The sequence below is a fragment of the Sus scrofa genome, chromosome 17, assembly GCF_054392235.1.
Source record: "Sus scrofa isolate SSC_HxYL_T2T_F1_AM1 chromosome 17, Sscrofa_HxYL_maternal_Yorkshire_Landrace_v2.0, whole genome shotgun sequence".
Lineage (NCBI taxonomy): Eukaryota > Metazoa > Chordata > Mammalia > Artiodactyla > Suidae > Sus > Sus scrofa.
The window spans coordinates 52346253-52360878 of record NC_139399.1 but is presented as its reverse complement, the minus strand read 5'-3'; the positions used below and the strand labels follow the sequence as shown (position 1 = coordinate 52360878).

The 14626-nt window shown below is 45.9% G+C and overlaps 1 long non-coding RNA gene across 4 annotated transcripts in view; it reads right to left on the bottom strand.

Annotated features, from left to right (window-relative positions):
* LOC110257470 (uncharacterized) overlaps window positions 1–14626 on the bottom strand; it is a 253242-nt gene that overhangs the window by 57738 nt on the left and 180878 nt on the right. Inside the window, exon 4 of one of the 4 annotated variants that reach the window (XR_014832390.1) lies at window positions 12048–12341. The exons of the other annotated variants lie outside the window; for them this stretch is intronic. This is a non-coding gene — a long non-coding RNA (uncharacterized LOC110257470). The remainder of the gene's footprint in view (window positions 1–12047; window positions 12342–14626) is intronic. 4 annotated transcript variants of the gene reach the window in all.

Here is a 14626-nt window from a genome sequence, read left to right as displayed (position 1 = left end):
AAATCAAAAGAAAGCTGCAGTAGCAGTATTCATATCAAACAAAACAATACTTTAAAATAAAGAACATTATGAGAGACAGAGACATTACCTAATGATCAAAGGATCAATCCAAGAAGAAGATATAATGATTGTAAATACATATGCATCCAACATAGGAAAAACTCAATATATAAAGCAACTGCTAACATAAAAGGAGATACCAACAAAAACACAATAATGGTGGGGGACTTTAACACCCCCATTTACAGCAATGGAAAGATCATCCAGATAGAAAAATCAGTAAGGAAACACAGGCCTTAAACGATGCATTAGACCAGATGGACTTAACAGACATTTATTAAACATTCCACCCAAAAGTAGCAGAATACACATTCTTTTCAAAAGTGCACATGGAACATTCTCCAGGAGAGATCACATCCTGGACCACAAATCAAGCCTCAGTAAATATAAGCAAATTGAAATCATGTCAAGCATCTTTTCTAACCACAATGTGATTAAGACTACAAGAAAAAAATGCAAAAAAAAAAAACAAAAACAAAAACCCACAAACACGTGGAGGTTAAACTATATGCTGCTAAATAACCAATGGGTTGCTGAGGAAATCAAACAATGCCGAGAGACAAATAAACACAAAAACACAATGATCCCAAACCTGTGGGATGCAGCAAAACAGTTTTAAGAGGGAAGTTTATAGTAATACAAGCTTATCTCAGGAAACAAGAAAAATCTCAAATAACCTAACCTTACACCTAAAGCAACTAGAGAAGGAAGAACAAACAAAACCCAAAGTTAGTAGAAGGAAAGAAAATATAAATATCAGAGCAGAAATAAATACAATACACAAAGAAAACAATAGAAAAGATCAGTGAAGCTAAAAGCTGAATCCTATTCATCTGCATCCTCATTTGACTAAGCCCAACTCAAAGACCCAGCCAGTGCCTAGCCCTGGTGCCTGGGTGTAAGCAAGTCTTTGTTGCATGAAGGAAGGAATAATAGGCTAACAGGGACCAGCTGTATAGCACAGGGAACTCTATTCAATATTCTGTGATAATCTATATCAGAGAAAATCTGAAAAAGAATGGATGTGTGTATATCAATCACTTTGTTGTACATAAGAAATTATCACACATTGTGAATCAACCACAATAAAACTTTTAAAAATGAAAGACGAAAGAAAAAAGAAAAAACAGGAGCTCTCCATAGCAATGCTTAGATTAATAGCTTGGGTCTTTCCATTGCCAGGGCCAGGACCAGGATGAGGCAAGAGAAGCAGCTAGGGTATAAAATTTAAGGAGGCTGGCCCTCCACTTTCCTGGATTGACCCTGTACTTGGTCAAACCCAAGAGAGAGCATCTCTTACATCTGACACCCCAGGTGTCCCATCCCTGTCCACTGCAGTCAGATACTGTGTCACCAGCAACTGTTACTGGAGCATGAAGCAAATCTTATTAAACTTCTTAATGATAAATAAATCAATTGCCCATCATCACTGAAAGATGATGATTTTAGCTTGATACAGGTAAGGATAATGCTAGGCTGTGACAACAAATTAATCCTGTAATTTTAGCGGCTTAACATAGCAGTTTATTTCCCACTCACATTGTATGTCTACCATGGCTCACCAAGGGAATTCTGAGCTGTCGCGAGCAGTGATGCTGAAACTTTAGGATACAGAAGCATTAGTTAGGACCTTTGTTTAAAGTTCAGATTCTTCATCCCTACCTCCCAAGGCTCAGATGTGGAAGGTCTTAGGAAAGCCCAGGTGTTTGTAATTTTTTGCACAGTCCCCAGATAATTCAGACCCAGGTGGACTAGATCCAGCCAGACAATCCATTTCCACCAAACAGCTGGGCCCTGCCAATGCCACATATGTCCTGACCCCTGAGTACTCTCTGAAGTCACCCACCTTCATGTGAATCTAGCAAAAGCCTGGGAGTTTTCGTAACCCTTCTGAAGGCACAGACTTGGATGGGTCAGTCTTAAGTGGGAAGAGCCTGTCATCACTGGGTATTTTCAATAGGTACCTATAGCCTAAGGTATGGAGTATCTCTTATAGAAACGACTGCAGCCAATGCAAGCAGCAGTGGGTGGGGGAGGGTAGAGGGATGCAACCCATCTGCAGGGAACCTGACACCACACTGTAGGCATCTCTATCAATCAGGAGGACTATGGCACTCGACGGAGCAAATTCTTCAGCATAAACTTATGTGAGTTAGAAGAGAATCCAGAATTGAGCAGAGCTGAAAACTTCGACTGAAAATAAAGCTGATCAGTGGGGGGGGGGGGGGGGGCAATGACCCCAAGGCATGGAAACCCTGCTTTGTGCAACACAGGAACAAACTTTTAATAACTCAGCAGCTGGTATGAGAACTCATTCAGAAGGCGGCAACTTCTGTGCTGAAAAGCAGTTCTGATGAGCACCTTGGGAGTTGAAGTGAGCAAGATACCAGGGGTCAAGCAAACCATGGAAATGATTCTGAAAAATAAAAAAGGAAGGCTTCCTGGCCAAAGGACAAATGGGAAGAGATCCTGAGTAGCTTAAAAAAGTACTTATTGGGCAGTTTGCTGCATAGTGTCCCACACAACCATCTCCATGGCTGCATCGCCAGTGAAATCGCCATTGCTCGCTCACGTTGGGTAGAGTGGGTCTCCTTTGGGGAGGGAGGTGGAAGGCTCCCATCTCAGGAGGGCTGGACCCTGTGTCAAGAGTGCAAATCAACAGGCAGTGGGTCATTCTCCCAGCTCCACTCTGGGCCACCCTGCAGTCTTGAGAATCTGGCCCCTCCAAACAGTCTTGGAAGAACTCATGGGCCTGCCTGAGCAAAGGAAGAGGCAATCACACCCAGAGAAGCCACGAAGCAGCACCACTGCCAGACAAGACTGAGAGCAAGGGTAAGGTGGAGACTGTGCCTATGATGACAGGCCTGGTACCTGATGACAGGCTTGATGCTACATGAGGATGAGGCCGCACCTGGGAGTTCTCCAAATATCTGGAGAAGCCTGAGCTCCAGATATGGGGTCTGGAGTTATGCATATGCAGGAAGGAGCTGGGAGCGGGATAAGGCAGATCATGCCACCAACCTAAACAATCGGCCATGAGAGTAAATGGAATAACAACAGCAATAATAATGAGCATAGTGGCTCATGATTATGCCAGCCTACTACATGTGGTCTTGTTTATGAACATCCCCCCCCCCTTTTTATGGCTGCATCCACAGTATACGGACATTCCCAGGCCAGAGACTGAATCTGAGCCACATCTGCAGCAATACCGGATCCTTTAACCCAATGTGCTGGGCTGGGGATCCAACTTATGCCTCTGCAGCAACTTGAGCCACTGCAGTCTGATTCTTAACCCACTGCACCACAGTGGGAACTCCTCATCCCCCCCCAACTTATGATTTAAGCATATTATCACCCCCATTGCATGAGAAAGCTGAGCCCAGAGAGAGTGAGTTGTTCAAGGGCACGCAGCCTCCAATGGCAGGGCAGAGCCGTCATTTGAATGTAAGCAGCACACCTTCGACGTCTATGTTCTAAACCATTGGCCTCTGATCTATGTCAAAGTGCTTTATTAAATACATTTTAAAGTGCTGAGGGATGCTATTATCACCAGGTTCCCGAATGTCTAGACAAGAGATATTACAACCTAAGAAAATGAAAACCAATCCTCAGTTCTTAAGGGCTTGTCAGCGAGGTAGAGAAAATTGTGACTTAAGATGCCCCCACACAGCCTGGGACCTTCCCCACGTGGGCAGCAATGTTCACTGCACCCAACAGCTCTGCCCTGTGTCACGATAACAACTGCTGTTCCAGGCACTTCTCTTTGGCAGGGAAAGAAAAAAAAGCAATCAATCCTCATGAACTGCTATGAGCCAGATCAAGCACTGTTTATACCCAGGAAACCACAGGACTGGTCAGGGAAGATAAAAACAGTAGCACAGAGGTCAGTACTTTGGGCTTTTTCAGCCCCAAGAACCAGTGAACAGATACAGTTTTGGTAAAAGGGGGAAAGTGAGCACAGACCCTTCAGAGGTCACCAGAGATGCCAAAAAGAGTGAGGGTTCAGTGTTAGAAGCTGAGGGCCCAGCCAGAAAATAAGAAAAGCCAGCCCCAGACAGTCTGACTAAATCTGCTGAGCCCTGTCCACTGGAAAGGCCCTAGTCCCAGGAGCAAAGGCTTTGCAAGCATCTGAAACCCAGCGCCGAAACCGCCTCCTCCAACGGACTCTAGGCCTGAAGATCAAAGCAATTTAGGCTTCTGTCTGCACCACAGCCAAGATCAGTCCCCCTGGAGGCACTGCCAGGGGAAGGAGATGGCATGGGGACATTCCCACATCATGTGAGAAAGGCTTTCTTGATTTCTGGGTCTGCATTTCATCTTTGTTGATATGTTTACGTCAGGTCTTGATCATCACACTTGCCTACAATTTAGGCTGTTTTCCTTCCAAACACACTAAATACATGTTATTGCCAAGAAACCGTGCTCTCCATTTACACTGTTTTGCGCTCGTGTCTTAAAACATCTTGATGTCTCAGTGTGAACCACAAAGCCAAGCCCAACGGTATTGTGATCTGGACCATGAGGGAAGCAAGCGGCCACCCCTCAGAGCTCCTTTAAAGACGCTAAGATCTCTGCAGTCCTCTTCATGGTCCATAAATGCTAGGGACCACAGAGAAAGCCCAGAGGGGCCTTTGTTCAACATTAAACAAATGCAGATATGCAGACCCCAGGCCAGCCCACCCTGACTACAAAAGACCCCAACGGTCTACCCCCCCCCACCATATTCCATGCATGTGAGACCCAGGACCAAGACGTCCTGTGCGATCTCCCAAGGTTCACACAGCCCGTCCCTGCTGTTTGTGACAAGGTTGGAAAGCTGGCTCTTGTGGCGTCTTCCCCTTTAAGAGTAAAGCACTTTGACATTGACTGGAACGGCAGGAACTCTCCTCTTGAGACTGAGTGGAGACGCAAAGTACGGGGCAGACTGATCCCAGACAAACCCAGTCTCTGCTGTTACACAATGCCCCGGATCATCCCCAACACCCCGAAACACAGGACTCACTATCTGGGGGTGAGAAGGAGGATGGGGAGCATCAGAAAAAGGTATCACCCCGCAAGAGCTTCTGGCACTCTGGGAGCCATGGAAGCGCCTTCCTAGTGCCCCATGTGAATCCACACTCCCCTCCACCTCAGCTGCCTCCACTTTCCACTGCTGCAGCATCAGGGCCAGAATCTCCTCCCCTGGTGTGGGGGGCTCTGCATGGTTGCCTTGGTTTCCTTGCCTGCTTCCATGCACTTGCTCCTGCACTGATGCCTGTCCACCCTCATTCAACATGATCCATCCTTCCAGCCCCATCTTCTCCACCGTCCCCTCACACATCCCCCAGGCTGCCCTAACTCTTGTGCTTCAACACCGCTGCACCTGGTACTCCTGTTGGGATTCTTCACTATACAGGGTATAACTTGGGTATATTTCTTTCTCATGTGTTTAGAAGAGCAAACTGCTTTCCAATCCAGGGTCCCCTTACATGTGAGCTGTGTGACCTGGGGGAAGCCGCTTTACCTCTCTGACCCTGTCTCCTGATTTGTAAAATAAAGACTATAAATGTCTCCCTTCCAAAGTGCTGGGGAGATGAAAGCAAATCACATTTGTAATTCACCTGTCAGAGGGCCTGGCATTAAAAAAAAAAAAAAAAAGTTGCTCACTGTTAGTAATGTGCAATCCCTTAGGGTTTAAGGGGATGGGCTCTGGAGTTAGGTTATCTGAATTCATTCCCTGGTTTTATAACTTTCGAATTCTGGGATCTTAGACAAGCTACAAGCTACTCATCCCTTCAGGGTTTAAGTTTCCTGCTCTTAAAATGAGAACCTATCTTATAGGGTGTGGTGGTAAAACTCTTGCAAAGTGTTTAGAGTGGTCCAAAAACGTTAGCTCTTGTTGCTAGCAGCCCCACTCTCCTCCCAGAAGGCACACCTCCCACACCCTCCACACTTCAACAATCCACACCTCACCTAGCAGCCCACCTGGTCACAACAAGTGAACTGAGTCAAACCATATCACCCACCTCAATCCTCCTCCAAGCCAAGTGCCTCCAACAAGCAGGGAAGATTTTCAGACGCTGTCAGATATCAGCTTCATCTTCAATATCCTTCCATCACCTACCTTCACGTACCAAGTTCTCAAAATCAGAACCTTCCGCCGTCTCAGTTGCGGCGTTCACAAAAGGGGGCAGAGGAGCAGAGAGTCCAAGAAAGGCTCCTGGAGTCCAACAGTGACCGCGTCTCCTCCCAGCTTACCTTTCCTGGCGGGAATGGCGGCCACCTGGTCAGTTTCTCCCCTCCTGCTCGGGTTCCAGCCCCTGGGGTGTTGCTGGGCTTTGCTCACAAAGCAGGGATGATAGGCCACACCCAGCTCCACGTCTCGGCAAAGCCATGGTCAGCGGCAGGGTGAGCAGGGATCTTATATGAGAGGCTCCTCCTCTCGGTGGGAGGGACCTCTGTGCCCCTCCCCACATTATTGGCTCAGGCTCTGAGCCCAGCCTCCCCTGCAGATTGGGCTGGGCTCCGACTAGGGGGACCCACCTTGCGACCTCTGCACAGACTGCAGGAAGGATAGTGAGGGGCAGATTCACATCTATCACCTCCTTCTACTTTCACAGCGAGACATCATTTCACTTCTTTCTACAGATGAAGATGATGAGGCTGCAGGACGGGGGCAGGGGAATTGACTTGCCCCAGTTTTCACAGTTCACTCGCAGGTTCCGAGATGCCTTTGCAAAGTGGAAACAGCTGATCCATGAGTGAGGCCTGGGAATGCCCATAGTGCTGCTGGGTGGGCCTGAGGGGGCCATTCCCCCATCTGAACAATGAACACTTGGTCAAAGAATCTCCAGGTGAGACATTATCACAAAAGCGTGACCTCATAGGTTTGGCAACCCATAGCCACCCCCAAATGAGTCATTCAAGCTGGAGATCCTGGAGTCCCACTGATTCTTTTTTTAATTAACATATATATAGTTGATTTACAGTGTTGTATCAATTTCTTCCATACAGCATAGTGACCCAGTCATACATATACATATATTCTTTTTCTCATAATATCTTCCATCGTGGTCTATCCCAAGAGATTGGATATAGTTCCCTGTTTTATACAGTAGGACTATTGTTTATCCATTCTAAATGTAATAGTTTGCATCTACCAACCCCAAACTCATCATCCATCCCACTCCCTCCCCCTCCCCCTTGGCAACCAATGATTTGCAGCAACATGGATGCAACTAGAGATTCTCAAACTAAGAAAGAGAAAGAAAAATACCTACTGATTATTGCCTCTTCTATTTGGTACATTAAAAAAAAAAAAAAAAAAAAAAAAAACCTCTTTCTGCTGATTTGCAAGTTGCGTCAAGATGCATCCGGAGGTGTTTTCTGCCCTCCCTGCCTCATGTTGCGAATCCTCCTGTGTCCTGACCTGCACCGTCTCCTGCTTGGCTCTGGCTACAGCCCCTTTGCCTGGACCTGCCCCCTGGAGTTTCTCTTTCCCACTTCCCTGCCTTTTCATTCTCACCCAGCCTGTGGCTATCCCAGGCCTGGACCTCCAAATGCTGTGCTTTTAAGGGGTCTCCAGGATTCCTGCTGTTATCAAGTTTTAAACCCAATCATCATCTTCTTTGTAAAGCACTGTTAGAGGTGACGCAGAGTGGACTGAGCACCAGCTGAGGAATCAGACACACCCAGGAAGGATGCCGGGCCATGCTACTCACCAGCCTGGACACATTAGGTAGCTTCTCTGAGCCTCACTTTCCCCATCTTTAAAATAGGGTTGATGAGAGCAATCCCGTGGTTCTTAAAAAGATCATGCACTGGCCTGGCACATAGCAAGCTCTCAATAAGCCTCACCTGTGTGTCTTATTAAAGTACTTGCTGGGGTTCCCATCATGGCTCAGAGGGGTAAGAACCCGACATAGTGTCCATGAGGATGCAGGTTGGATCCCTGGCCTTGCTCAATGAGTTAAGGATCTGGCATTGCCGCAAGCTGTGGCATAGGTCGAAGATGAATCTCTGATTTGACCCTTAGCCCAGGAACATGACAGGTGCACTAACTGCCCCAACAAGGATAAGCAGATGCTCTTGGCACCACATTCACCTCACGCATTCCTTTGTCCCGCCCAGAGGTCATCTACAGACAGTTCCTGGGTGCACCAACAGCAACACGACAGCTCTATGGAGTGAACACCCTGGGAATAAGCCTCGACCACTGAGGGATGGGAGTTGGTAGATAAATTGCCAAGCTTCCCTGCTCCAGTGGATCAATCCTTAGCTGTGTTCCACGCTACCTCTCCGAAAGCTCCAGGGGTAGCGAGATGCAGTTACCCACCACCAGAACCTGCTCCCTCTGACTTTCCCCCTCAGTCACAGTTCATCCTGCTGTCCCTGCCCCCATAAACTATTTGCACCCAAACCTTTATCTCAAGGTCCACTTTGGGGAGAACACTAATGCAGGAGAAAAATGAGTGACCATTCCATGGCAATCCAGCACGATCAGGGCCCTAACAGAGAGGGGATGCAGAACTAAGGGCATCGTTTCAGTTTAAGGGCTGCATAAAACAACTAGTTCTGGGAGGTCCCACTGGGAAATGGTGACAGTCACACCCCAAGCACCATCCATTTTGACTGAGTGCCCACTGGTAGCAGGCACTCTGCCAGCTGCTGCCAATAGTACTCAACTCCTATCCTTCAACATTAACTGACCTGGGAAAGTGGCAAACACTTAATTCTGTGCATCTGTGCTGGAGCAAGAGCCTGCTCAGGGCCTGGGGCATGGGGGCTGTGTCAGAGATGGGACCACCTAGCGGAAGCCTGGGGGATGGAAAAGCCTGGCTGGGCTGTGGGAGGAGGGCTGGGCTAGGCTGCAGGTCTCTGTGTTCTCACATGTTAGAGCCGCAGCCAGGGATGACAGATGTTGACAGTCCCTCCCCATGGTTGGGACTGGTTAGAAGTTCCAGCTCTTGGCAGCAGGAAATGAGCTCTGTTTTGGAAATAGCCTAAAATTTGGAGTGTCGTGGGTCTGAATTCCAGCCCTGGTTCAGCCTCTCACTTCCTAAGTCATTTCGTCTTTTTGCATCTCAGTTCATACTTCCCAGCTTGGAGTCAACAATAGATACTGGCTGTTGTACAAATGCAGTGAAATAACTTCTGCCAACATACAGGGACTGAGAGATGGTAGTTAGTTGGAGAGAGCAGTGAGCACTGGGGGGCAATGCTGAATGCAAATGTGAACATGGACTTAGCTGACCTCTTGTGTCCCAGACATAACATGGGCTTCTTGAGAGACACAGTTGGGGTGGGTGCTTGGTGTGGCTCTGGGTGATGGGGGCTCCACCTGCTCTCCTAACCCTATTTTGGATTCCACGGTCACTTCCCTTCAGTGACCCCTCACCCCTGAACCAGCTCCAGAGAAACCCCCATCAGGGTCCTAAAGATCTGACTGGCTGGGATTTAGGGAACAAGTGTACATGGGGCCACAGATTCTGAATGGAGAGAAAGATCAACGTTAAAGCACCAGAAGGGCCTAAGATCTCCAGCGTAAGCTCTCATTACATTCACTCCGCTTGTTTGCTATAATAAGTGGAAACCAACCAGAAGCAGCCCTAGCAAATGATTTAAACGTCTCATAGAATTTTTCAACAGAAAAGATCATCTAGTAACACAACATTGTAAATCAACTATACTTCAATAAAAATTTTTTAAACAATCACCCAGACAAAACAATCTCATCTATGTAAAGTAATCCTTCTTATTAATACACACACACACACACACATTGGGGGTTTGGGGTTGACATATACGCACTGTTGATTGTATATGGAAGGGAGGATCAACAGGGACCTGCCATAGAGCACAGGGAACACTATCCAATATTCCGTAATAACCTACATGGGAAAGGAATCTGAAAAAGAATGGATATGTGTTTATGGAGAACTGAATCACTTTGCTGTACAGCAGAAATTACCACAACACTGCAAATCAGCCATACTTCAATAATTAAAAAAAAAAAAATCACACACATAATCGGGTGGGGAGGGGGCTTGGAGTAGAGGTCATGGTGCCTTACACCTAGGTCAGCCCTGAGACAGTCTCTTTCAGCTCTTTAAGCCATCATTCTAGACAGGACCCTCCATGAGGGCTCTTATCACAGTGAGGTCCAGAGCCTCTGACCAGAGACTCCATCTTCAGCTATTAGGAAAGGAAGAGGTAGCATGGACTCCTGCCAGGATAGCAAGTGTCACTGAGCTGTGAGTTTTATCATCAGTGAATTCTAACATGTTGGTATCAGTGTATATGCCAATGGCACTCCTAGCCGTCTGGCTGGAGATTATACATATCTACAGATTTAGGCACCCCTAGTGTGGTAGGCAGCTTCTGCCATGGTTCCCAATGATTTCTGGTATTTGCTCTTCAGTATTTACATCCTTGTGTAATCCCACCCCTTGAGCGTGAGTTAGATCTAGTCATTTACTTTTGGTGATTGAATACGGCAAAAGTGGTAGGATGTCACTTCTGAGATGAGATTACAAAAATCAGGAATCTGTCTCTCTTGTGCTTGCTCGCTCTCTTGCTCTTATGTGCTTGCTTTGATGAAATAAGCTGGACCAACAGCCACCAAGGAACTGAGGCCATCTGTCCAACAGCCTTCAAAGAAATGAATTCCACCAACAACATGTGAACTTGGAAGCTGTCCTTCTGCAGTCAATCCTTCAAATGAGCCTGCAGCCTCAGCTAACACCTTGACTGCAGCCTCTGAAAGACCCTAAAGCAATGGACCCAGTTAGATTGTGCTCAGATTCCTGACCCATAGAAACTGCACAATAATAAATGTGTATTGTTTTAAGCTTCCCAGTTCGGGGCAAGCTTTTATGCAGCAATAGAGAACAGTACACTTAGTCTATTGATTCTGGTAACATGAAGTTAGAACTTATGAGTTGGGACTCATAGACATATTCATTCTACAATCAGCAACATGGAAAAGGCAAGACAATGAGTTTGGGTGGGAGATACCCTTCTGTCACAGCACAAATAATAGTAACTGATATTCGTGGTCGGCATATCTGTGTATACATACCCCCCACACATATCATCTCATTTAATCCACACCACAACCTGTAATGTTGGCACTATACCAATTCATGTTTCCTAGATGAAAAAATTGAGTCAGAGAGCTTAAGTTATCCAAGCTCACAAAGATAGTGTTGAAAACCAGGATTTAACCCAAAGCGCCTCTGACCTCAGAACCTTCCTGCTAACCACTGCATTATCATCCCAACTAAGCTACAAATGGGGTAGCATCCCTTTGCAAGCTACCAGGTGGGCAAGGGTCTACCCCAACTCCATTTTCCACATCTATGGTGTGAAGCATGGCCATTCCAGGGGATCCCTAAGATTTATGTTTGAGCCTATGGGTGGGGTACAGCATCAGTAAGGCTTTGGTTAAGCCCAATAATCACACAATAAGCTACATGCATCACATTTTATGATAACATTAATGACAATAAAGAATGATTAGGAGAAGAATAAAATGAAACTCCTGAGGCAGAGAGAACTGTAGGCTTGAAATCAATTGCAGTGAAGGCTGCTGAATTTACAGGCTTAAAGGATTCAATAGTCTAAGGATTTTTCAGATTCCTGGCCTTCCTCTACTTCCTCATTCAGATAACCCACCGAAATCTCTGGACAGTAATTCTTTAACAGGAATCTGATTTTGTAATTGAAATTCCTTAGCCATTCTTACACCCTTACTTTTCTGCCCTCATCTCCCACTTCTTCCCCACCCACAGACAGTCTATGTTCTGTCCAGTTCAAGCTCTGGTTATTTCCTCTGGCTTCTATGATTGTTCCACTGTTTAGAATACCCTTTCTCGCTTGGGAAATATCTGATGTTTTAAATCTCAATTTGACTGTAACTTCCTTCATAAAGCTACTCTGAAAAAAAAAAACAACAAAAAAAACATTGTGCTGTCATATATTACTTATCTATTACGATAACTTACTCTTAAACATAGCAGCTGAATGATGAATTTATCATCTCAGGGTTTCTGGGAGCAGTTTAGCTCTGGGTGCTGCTGGCTCAAGGTCTTTCTTGAGGTCAGAGTCAAGGTGACAGCCTGGTCCACTGTCATCTCAAGGCTCAACTGGGGCCAATAGATCCACTTCTGGATTCAACCTTGTAGTTAGTGTCAGCAGATTTCATTTTCTCATGAACTTTTTTAACAGAGGGCCTCTGTTCCCCACCACCTCTTGGGGGCATAGGTCTGCTTACAATGTAGAAGCTTGCTTCCCTCAACCTACATGATGCAGAGAAAGACAGAAAGAGACAGACAGAGAGAGGTGTGTTGCATGTCACAGTCTTTTTATAACCTAGACTTGGATGTGGCATCCATCACTACTGCCTTACTCTATTCATTAGAAACAAGGCTATGTGCCCATCTCAACTCAAAGAGGTCATTACATCAGAATATGAATACCAAGAGATAGGGAATCACTGAAGACAATCTTAGAGCTTTCCTAGGATGTAATCCCTTCTCATGATCAAGATATTATCCTTTTCTAGGTCAGAAAGAGAACGATAAATACTTTATCACCTATATGTGGAATCTGAAATACAACACAAATGAACTTCTCTATGAAACAGAAACACTCACAGACATAGAAAACATACTTGTGGTTGTCAAAGGGGGATGGAGAAGGAGGGGAGGGAAGAGTCAGGAGTTTGGGATGAGCAGATGCAAACTATTATACATAGGATGGATAAACAGCAAGGCCCTACTGTAGAGCACAGGGAACTATATTCCACATCCTGTGATACATCACAGTAGAAAAGAATGTGACAAAGAATATATATACATGGATAACTGAGCACCTTTCCAGAAATTAACACAACATTGTAAGTCAACTATACTTCAGCGAAATTTTTTAAAAAGAGGTATTATATTTTTTATGTATCTGTCTTTCTCCCCCCCAGGTACCAGACTCCAAGTACCATAAGGCAAGACTATGTCTTTCTATATAGTTTCACATTTCTGACACATGCTAGGTGCTCGGGCCATTAGGAATCAGTGGCCCTGGCCCTTTCCTGCCCATTGAGCTGCTCTCCCAGGGCCTGGATCGGCACGGGGAGCTACGGCCTGTTACACATTACAGAGAATAACAGTCTCTCGGATGACCAATGTCTCTCCCTGGAGTAAGTCTGTTTGCACAAGAGCTCCCTCCTTTACCTGCTTTTTTCTGGGTCATTGAATGGAGAGACAATCTTCTTCTTTTTTTTTTTTTTTTTTGCTTTTTAGGGCCACAACTGTGGCATATGGAAATTCCCTGGCTAGGGGTGAAAGTGAAATTGGAGCTGCACTGCAGCTGCCGGCCACAGCAATGCAGAAACTGAGCTGCATCTGTGACCTATTCCACAGCTCAGTGCAATGCCAGATCTCCAACCCACTGAGCGAGGCCAGGGATCGAACCCGCATCCTCATGGATACTAATCGGATTCATTTCCACTGCACCACAACAGGAACTCCTTTTTTTTTTTTTTTTTTTTTTTTTTTTTTAGAGACAATCTTTTTAAAGCTAGCTCCCTGCCCAGGTGTCTTCGGGTGACCATTATTTTCCTGGCCAGATTTCTCCCCCCCACATCATGACCCCTCCCTTGAAGACCAAGTCTCTCCCTGTGCCTGTCCATTTCCCCTTGAATCTAAACCTCTTTGTTCCATTTCTCCCTTTCTCTCTTTCCCCAGGACCACTTCCCTGAGTCCAATTCTAGTTTGAAGGAAAGCCAGAACGTTCCTTCCCCAGTGCAGTAATTACCTACTTGGCGCATGGAATCAGAACACCTAGGTTAGCATCCCAAGCCTGCTATTTACTAGATGTATGACCTTAGGCAGGTTATTGAGTTTCTCTGTTCCTCACCTCCCTTATCTGTAAAATTGTGATAATCATCGTAGACACATCTCATAGTGTTGTTGGGAAGGTTATGAAATGCTTACGCACAGTGTTATAAAGATGGATGGATGAATGATCCTGCCAAAGAATGTGCCAGAATAAAATCAATAATTATACCTAAGAGGTTAGATGTCCTGTCCAAGGTCACACAGTGAGTTAGTGACAGAGTTGGAAGGAGACCCAGGTTTCCAGAACCCAATTTCTCCACATCGGGCAGGAAAGCGATACTCCTCCAAGCTGATGCTTGGGTCATTCTCAAGTCGCTGCATTGTTTATTCTCGCATAAGGCTAAATCAACACTCAAATGAGCAGCATGAAGTTCCCGTTGATGGAGTCAGCTCAGAGTAACATCTCTTTCAGTTTGTTAATTAGTCACAGGAATCTTGAGCTGCCTGTGAGGCTGGGTAATTCCATCAGGTGATTCTATGCCATCATGAGCTGACTCAGACATGGGGCTCAAGGGTGCTGTAAAGATTCAGATTGGATCTACACCTGTCCATCTTGAAGAACTGCTTTGCTGTCACTATATATTAGCGTCCTTCATTCTCCTTTTCATGATGGCTCTGTGGAGCGATGTTGCCAAATTGGTTTGTCATCTGTAAAACGAGGCTGGAACTTGCTCCCACCTTGAGAGAAA